The sequence below is a fragment of the Macaca fascicularis genome, chromosome 15 (genome assembly GCF_037993035.2).
Source record: "Macaca fascicularis isolate 582-1 chromosome 15, T2T-MFA8v1.1".
Classification (NCBI taxonomy): Eukaryota; Metazoa; Chordata; class Mammalia; order Primates; family Cercopithecidae; genus Macaca; species Macaca fascicularis.
The window spans coordinates 77,579,020-77,585,339 of NC_088389.1; the positions used below are offsets into that span (position 1 = coordinate 77,579,020).

At 36.3% G+C, this 6,320-nt stretch overlaps 1 pseudogene; it reads left to right on the forward strand.

The window, feature by feature from the left end:
* Nucleotides 1-404: 404 nt before the first annotated feature.
* LOC102132333 (interferon omega-1-like) lies at nucleotides 405-2,390 on the forward strand (annotated as a pseudogene).
* Nucleotides 2,391-6,320: the final 3,930 nt, after the last annotated feature.

Sequence of the window (6,320 nt, forward strand, 5' to 3'; positions counted from 1 at the left end):
AGTATTGCAACAGGTGTTGAAACTATCACGATAGGTGTATTAGTTCTTGCATTACTATATAGAAAAACCTGAGACTGGGTAATTTAGAAAGAAAAGAGGTTTAATTGGCTCACGATTCTGCAGACAATATAGGGAGCATGGCTGGGGAGGCCTCAGGACACTAATAAACATGGCAGAAGGCTAAGGGGAAGCAGGCATGTCCTGCATGACCGGAGCAGGAGGAGAGAAGCAGGGGAGGTGCTGCATAATTTTAAACAACCAGATCTTGCAATAACTCACTCTTACCATGACACTACCAGGGGGTGGTGTTAAACTATGAGTAACCACCCCGTGATCCAATCACCTCCCACCAGGCCCTGCCTCCAACACTGGGGATTACAATTCCATGTGAGATTTGGATGGGGATGCCGACCCAAACCATATCAAGAGGGGAGAGAAACCAACTGGTGCTCAGCTCAAAAATCAGCAAAGACAACCTGGGGTTTATACCCAACAAGCAGAATGAGGGGGTCAGATAGAAAGTCACTAAAAGGAGACATCAAAGGCAGGGGGATCATTGCTAAACTGAACATAATTCTTTCTAAAGGCAAGCCAGGGTAATTATATATTGAGTGTGTGAGATGAGGAATTTGATCAGATATCAATGGTAAATCAGCTATCAAGCGTGGAAGGATTCTCATAAAACTGACTTAGTAAGATTCTTGCTACAACTGGACTTGGCAAACCTAAGAATGGACCCAAAGGCACGACCTAGTCAGCAAGAGAGTTTGTAGGAGACTGACTAAAGTTTGGTGAAGGACAGAGGCTTTGTCAGAACCTTAAGGGGTAAGAGACAGAACTATCTGCTATACAGTTACAAAGGAGATTAAATTTTATGTCTTTTGAAAACAATACCATTTAATGAAAGATTTTAATCAATGAAACATATATTTTTAAAATTTTAATCAGTAATGTTAGGAATTTTGGAAGCCTATTCATTTTTAACTTGTATTTCAAAATAATTCTTGACCTATACAGAGGTGCAAAGATTGTACAGCGAGTTCTCTTCCCTTCACTCAGCTTCTCCTAATGTTAACAACTTACATAGCCATGAAACAATGATCAAAACTAAGAAATTAAAACTGGTGCATTAATATTTGCTAAACTAACCAAGGATAGGTAAATCTCTAACTGAATACAGAAACCCATAGGACCTAGGTATCCTGACTTCCTATGCAAAGTATGGAGAGTAAAACTGGAGGCTAGAATCAGGGCTAAAAATATATCTTCTAACTTTAGCACAAAGATGTTTCTCATCTGATTAATAAATATCCATTTGGATTGATATTTCTAAAGTTTACTGGGAATATTAAACTTCTAATGCAAAAATCAAGAGGGTAGAGTGATATCATTTTAGGTTATATGGAAAATACATAAATGAAAACATAAGTGGAAGTAAAAATTTAGAGAAATGCTCAGAAAAATGAAAACTATTTATGCCCCGTGAAAGCCATGCATAGAAAGATGATCTTCAGAGAACCTATGGTCCAAGGTTCACTCAGACCCCAGCTCAGCCAAGTCAGCAGCACTCTCATTTCCCAATCGTCCTCCTCCTCCCTTTACTGGTGTCCCTGGTGGTGCGCAGCTGTGGCCCTGTTGGATCCCCGGGCTGTGACCTGCCTCCAAACCATGGCCTGTTACTCAGGAAGACCTTAGAGATTCTGGGCCAAATGAGGAGAATCTCCCCTTTCTTATGTCTCAAGGACAGAAGAGTCTTGAGATTCCCCCAGGAGATGGTGGATGGCAGCCAGTTGCAGAAGGTCCATACCGTGTCTGTCCTCCATGAGATGCTGCAGCAGATCTTCAACTTCTTCCCCACAGAGCGCTCCTCTGCTGCCTGGAACATGACCCTCCTGGACCAGCTCCACACTGGACTTCATCAGCAGCTGGAATACCTGGAGACCTGCTTGGTGAAGGTGATGGTAGAGGAAGAATTTGCTGGGGTGTTTGGGAGCCCTACACTGGGCTTGAGGAAGGTACTTCCGGGGAATCTGTGTCTACCTGAAATAGAAGAAATATGGTAACTGTGCCTAGGAAGTTGCCAAAGTGGAAATCATGAGATCCTTCTCCACCTCAACAAATTTGCTAGAAAAATAGAGAAGTAAGATTAAAGACCTGGGCTCATCTTGAAATGATTCTCATTGACTGATCTGCCATATCACACTTGTACGTGTGACTTTGGATATTAAAACAGCTCATTTCTGCTTTAGTCAGAATTAACTGAATTAGTTTTAGCGAATACTTTAGTAATAGCATAAAGCAAGTGTATGTAAAAAATGTTCAGCTCCTGGAGCATCCGTACCTCAGAGATGACTACCCTGATGCTATTTACATATCTTCCTTCTGTTTTACATGCCTTATTTTTGTGATATTTATAAAATTTACATGTTCATCTTTACATTGTATTAAAATTTACAAACATTCACTTTTTCATGTCATTAACTTTGTATTTTGTTTTATTAAATTATTATCAAAGAAAACTCTGTAAATGTTTCTATTCTAAAAATAAAATCTACATTCTATTTTTGTAAACCAAATTGAAGAAAATACGAAAAAATGTATCAACTCATTCATTCCATTCCTATTATATGTGTGAACTGAATAAATGGCAAACTGTGACATTTCCTTAAAGAAATACAGGTGAATAAGGCAAACACAGTTTCTCTCAGTCTAAGAGGGAAAGAGACATAAAAACAGGACTAATATTTATATTATTTCAAATGTGTTAAATGCTACAAAGAGAAGTAAAGAAAAGTGATTTTCTCACACCAGAAGGAGAAATGGGAGTGAAGATAAAGACCCTGTCATTACTTGAACAGGACTTTACTGGGAAAATGTTGATCAGTCTAGAATTTAGGTTCTTATGGTCAGAAACATTCCCAGAAAGCACATAAAAGCTCTGGACTCAGGGTCAGACTTTCTGGGATCCAACAGTGGCTCCACAATTCAATAGCTTTCTGTGTTTCCATTTTTTTCTTCTGTAAATGGGGATAATAATAGAATTTCTCACTATCTGCTTCAGTCACTGATATTTCCAGTGACATAATGAAGCTGGGCTCATAGTAGATGTTCAATAAATGTGAAAAATGAGCATATTCCTCACTGGATAAAGTGAGGATTGACTTGTAACTGCTAAGAACAAGGCTGACTGACAATAAACACCGTCTGCAATTTACCTATTTTATCCTTCTCATTAACATTATCCTAATTGTCTAACTCTATTAAGTGGGGAGACATATTCTTTGAAATAATCTGTTCCTGACTTTTATTACAAACATGATGAAAAAATTATTCATATTTTGAAAATATTTATTTACTAGGGGAGAATTTTGTGCAGTTAACATACCATTATCCAGAAAAAAAAAATTGTACTCTCAGAAATTGGTCATTCTTGTGTATAAACATTTGTGAGTGCTTTGTGTGTCTCCTTCGACTCTCTGTGAAGGCTGGATTCAATAAAGCTGAAAATACCTCCTGAGCCAGAAATGATTACGTTTTTCAAGCACAGAATTGCTTGCTACCTCCAATCTACATCCCTTCTACTATTTTGCTTCGTCTTTTCTTCATCCCTTAATCTCACTCTTTTTCCAAAGGGATGTTTCCCTTTGTACATACTTTTTAAATTATGGTAAAATATACGTAATATAAAATTTACCATTTTAACTGTTTTTAAGCATACAGTTCAGTAGTATGTTCATTTTGTTGTGCAACTAACTTCTGGGACTTTTCTATCTTGCAAAACTGAAACTCTGTACCCATTAAACAATAACTCCCCATTTTTTTCTCCCTTCTGTGAGCCCCTGGCAACCACCATCCTACCTTTTGTTTATATGAATTGTTCTATTCTAGATATCTCACATATGTGGAATCATACAGTACAGTAGGCCCTCCATATCCATGGATCAGCATCCATACATTCGACCAACCTCAGGTCAAAAATATTGAATAAACCATAAAAATAACAATACAAGAAAAACAATACAAATAAAAATACTGTATAATATCTATTTGCATAGCATTTTATTTTATTAGATATTATTAATAATCCAGAGATTATTTAAAGTATACAGGAGGATATTCATAGGTTATATGTGAATACTATGCCAATTTATATAGTGAACTTGAGCATCGTGGATTTTGGTATCTGAAGGAGGTCCTGCAACCAATCTCCTTGCAGATACTGAGGGAAGACTGTATTTGTCTTTTTGTGACTGGCTTATTTCATTTGGCATAAAGTCCTCAAGGTCCCTTCATGCTGTAGCATGTGTTAGAATGAAGCTGAATAATACTTCATTGCATGGATATGCCACATTTTGCTGAATAATATAACAAGGCAGAACAATATTCCATTGTATAAGGCCGAATACTAATCCATTGTAAGCATAATGGAATATACATAAGGCTGAACAATATTCCATTATATGTATATCCCATATTTTTTTTAACCATTCATTCATCCATCAATGAACACTTGGGCTGCTTTTACCTTTTGGCTACTGTGAGTAATGCTGCTATAAACATAGTGTATAAATATATCTTCAAAATCCTGCTTCTAATTATTTTTTATATATACCCAGAAGTGTAATTGCTGAATTATATGGTACTTCTATTTTTGACTTTCTGAGGAACCATAATACTGCTTCCCATAGTGCTGAGCTGTACCGCTTTATAATCGCACCAACACTGCACAAGGGTTTCCATTTTTCCTCATCCTTGCCAACATCTTTTTTTACAATAAACATCCTGATAGGTGTGAGTGATATCTTCTTGTTGTTTTAATTTGCATTTCCCTAATGGTTGGTTATGTTGAGAACCTTTTCACCTGTGTCTTAGTCCATTGGAGATGCTATGACAAAATGCCAAAAACTGGATGGCTTATAAACAACAGAAATTTATTTCTCACATTCCTGGAAGGAAGCTGGGAAGTCCAAGATCAGTGTACCAGCAAATTTGATGTCTGGCAAGGGCCCCTTTCCTGTTTTAATAGATAGCACCTGCTTATGTTATCATATGGTGGAAGGAAAGCTAGCTCTCTGGGTTCTCTTTTATAAGAGCACTAATCCCATTCAGCCACAGAGGGATCCACCGTGATGACTTAATCATATCCCAGAAGTTCCCATCTCTTAATACCATCACCTTAGGAGTTAAGATTCTAATATATGAATTTTGGAGGGCCACAAACATTCAGATCATAGTAATGTTCATGTTGGCTCTTTACGTGTATTTTTTGGAGAAATGCCTATTCAAGTTATTTGCCCATTCTTTAAATTAAACTTATTAATTGTTGAGTTGAAGGAGTTACTTATATGGTTTGGAAATTAACCCTTTATCAGATCTACTATTTGCAAATATTTTCCTGCATTCCATAGGTGGCCTTTTAAATCTGTTAATTATGTTCTTTGATGCATAGAAATTTTACATTTTAATGTGGTCCAGTTAATCTATTTTTACTTTATTCACCTGTGCTTCTGGTGTCATATCCAAGAATTCATTGCCAAATCCATTGTCATGAAACTTGCCATGTAAGTTTCCTCAATTGATTTTACAGTTTTATATCTTATATTTGGATCATTATCCATTTTGAGTTCATTTTTGCTTACAGTGTAGTGTAAGAGATCCAATTTCATTCTTTTGCATGTGAATATTCAGTTTTCCCAAACCATTTGTCAAAGGGATTTTTTCCATTGTGTAGTCTTGGCACACTTGTCAAAGATTATTTGACCATGCAGGTTAGAGTTTACTTCTGGGCTCCCATTCCATTCCATTAGTCTATATGTCTGTTTTTATTCAAGTGCCATGCTGCCTTAATTATTGTAGCGTCATAATATGTTTCAAAATTAGGAAACATGAGGCCTCTTGCTTTGTTCTTCTTTCTCAAGATTGTTTTGGCAATCCAGAGACCATGACGTTTAGGATATATATTTTTCTATGTCTGTTAAAAATGCCTCTGTGATTTTGATAGAGATTGCATTGAATCTGTATATCACTTTGGAGGGTATGAAGATTTTAACAATATTAAGTCTTCCAACCCATGATGGATACAAGTAAATGTCTTTCCACTTATTTTAGTCATCTTTAATTTTTTCAGCAGTATTTGGTAGTTTCCAGTGTACATGTCTTTCACATCCTGGGTTAAGTTTATTCCTAAATATTTTATGTTTTTTGATGCTATTGTAAATGAGAGCATTTTCTTAATTTCCTATTAAAATTATCCACTGTTAGTATATAGAAATGCTGCTGATTTTTATTGATTTTGTATACTGCAACTTTGCTCAATTCAT